Here is a 2,469-nt window from a genome sequence, read left to right as displayed (position 1 = left end):
TCTCACTGGCTGACAGAACCAGTTTCCACTCATTCGCACCAAATGATTTCACCAGCCAGTTGATGGCAATGGCACCTCTCATAGTAGTATCAGTGCAGATCAAGGTGGCAGGCATGCCCTCTCGGACCACCTTAACATCGTCATAGTCTGAGGTAGAGAGGACAAAAAGTGGATCCTTATTTAAGGAGGAATTCTTGAGGCGAGTCAAAGCCATGAACATCTCAAATTTGATCAGTGTTGATGTCTGTTTGTCCTTTCCAAAGAAGATACATTCACATTTTTCATCTGTCTTAGAATAACATTTATATTTAAGTCCACAGTCTTATTTTATGTGTTATACATGACTTTGACTACAGTTTTGCTGAAGCTATTATAAGGTTTGTGCACACAGAGTCAGTCAAATCTAATGATTCCCTTCCAAAGTTTGTCTTTTTAGTACCACATTTCCTCGTTTTGTTTCCCCAGACAGCATTTCCTTGCAGAGCTGCCGTGAAAGGATAGTAAAAAGAGGACTTTAGTGTGAAAAATACTAACTTTGGAAGCTAACTACTTCATCTGACACAGACTACTAAAGAATCATAGTAACTTCAAATAAATTTGAAATGCATCTTACAGTGAAAGTACTGTGGATTTTTTTTTTACACTTCGCCTCTTTGAACAATTTGAATGAGGGCATGTCAGTGTTATTTTAGGTCCGACTGTAGAGGTCGAATTAAAGCAAACAAATTGTACCGGATGGCACAAGAAAGGAACAAAGATCACAAGAAAACACAAGATGTTCCTGAGATCTAAAATGGACTCGCTGGGATACAGAAGAAACGTATGCATGACTCATCATTTATGTGGGTTCATTAATGTTGGCACTATAAAAGCAACATTTGCTGGGAAACGGAGGCTCCCTTCTGAGCAAGAACAGTTTCAATTGCAGCAAAAAGTATATTTCTAAAACTCACATAAGGTGTTTCATACCTGTGATGTCGGTGTTGGAGGAATACACGGCAAAGGAAGCAACCAAGATAAAGGTGAGAAAACCAGACTCCATCACACATTCAAAGATAAGATAAAAAAAGAAACACTATCACTACCACAGTTGCCTCTTCAATACTATGACCTTTCTAAGTGCGCTTCAGAACACCAAATATTGTTCCGTATTCTACGACATTATTACCGTCCCTGACTGACATGTTGACAAGCTTCCTGGACATCTTTTAGCCCTACAGGATGTGGGATGATCAACACGAACACAATCAACAGGAAAAGACTGTCATTGTTGCACGTGTGTGTACGAGGCTGATAAACGGCATACACTGGCATTAACATAATGCTGGCCTGAACTGTTTTACATCACATTGAAACTGAACTTCTGGGTATTTAGCAACAGAACTTCTGACCTTAACATTAAGTCTGACAAAAGGAATGAGCATGTACTCTTGTGTGTATCATAGTGTGTGTGTGAAACAGAGAAAATGATAATGGAAAGTGAGGGATTGGGAAAGATGAAAAAGCGAGAAATAAAGAGTTTGGGTTGGTGTGGGTGCACAGCAACCCCTAGGCTACATGTCTTTACATCCCATAAATGTCTTTAATTAAGCTAAAGGTATTATCATATCCTCTGAGCACTATTACAGATTTTTCCATAATTACCATTGGGTGAATGGGGGCGGCAAAGAGAGATAGAGGAAGAGAGAGAGAGAGAGAGAAAGTAGATATGTATTGTGGGTGTCTAATGACAGAGAAAGAGAAAAAAAAAGGGAGAGCAGAAAGAAGGAGAAATGTAGGAGAAGAGGTGCTCAGACAGAATGAGAAAACCCAGCGAGAGCAGGAGTGTGAGAGAGTGTTGCAGAGGAACAGAGACAGTGTGACTTCAAAGAAGCCTGTGGCTGCTGACACAGAGCGTGGTACTGATCCTGTGGCCCCTCCTCTATGGGTAAATAATCACCATAAGCCTTGGCTCTGTCTAATGAATCCACTGCCAATGAGCTAATATCTGTTAACTACGCGCTTCATTATCACAGCCACAGACCCCCGGAGAGCACGAGCATGGAGGATGGGATGAATAGCAGCAAGGAGTGAAGGACAAGTGGACAAAGACAATTGAATGACACGGGAAGCGGTAAAGAAAGAGAGAGTGGAGGCAAGAAAGGAGGAAGTGGAGGAAAGTGAAGTGTGCATGAAGGGAAGGTGTGAGATGGTGAGAAAAAAAGAGGTGAGGTATAAGTAAAGTGGGTGGTAGCTGGAAAGTGGAAGGTGTGAAGGTCAATTCGGTATGACAAATGAATGAGTATGGGAAGGAAAAGGAATAAAATCCACCATTTGGTGGCCATTTTCTTTAAAGCTCCTTATTCTACTATGAATACATATGATTCTGTAGCAGTGGTGGTATGGGTGGTCCCTGCACACTATCTATGAATGTGCTACCCCCCTCAAACATTCAGCCACATGGGCCAAATGGCAGCTGCAAATTAAAAT

The sequence above is a fragment of the Embiotoca jacksoni genome, unplaced genomic scaffold, assembly GCF_022577435.1.
Source record: "Embiotoca jacksoni isolate LCO1_2020_lvr unplaced genomic scaffold, fEmbJac1.0.p SCAF_11, whole genome shotgun sequence".
NCBI classification, from domain to species: Eukaryota; Metazoa; Chordata; class Actinopteri; family Embiotocidae; genus Embiotoca; species Embiotoca jacksoni.
The sequence above is the reverse complement of the archived record's forward strand: the minus strand, read 5'-3'. Positions refer to the sequence as shown.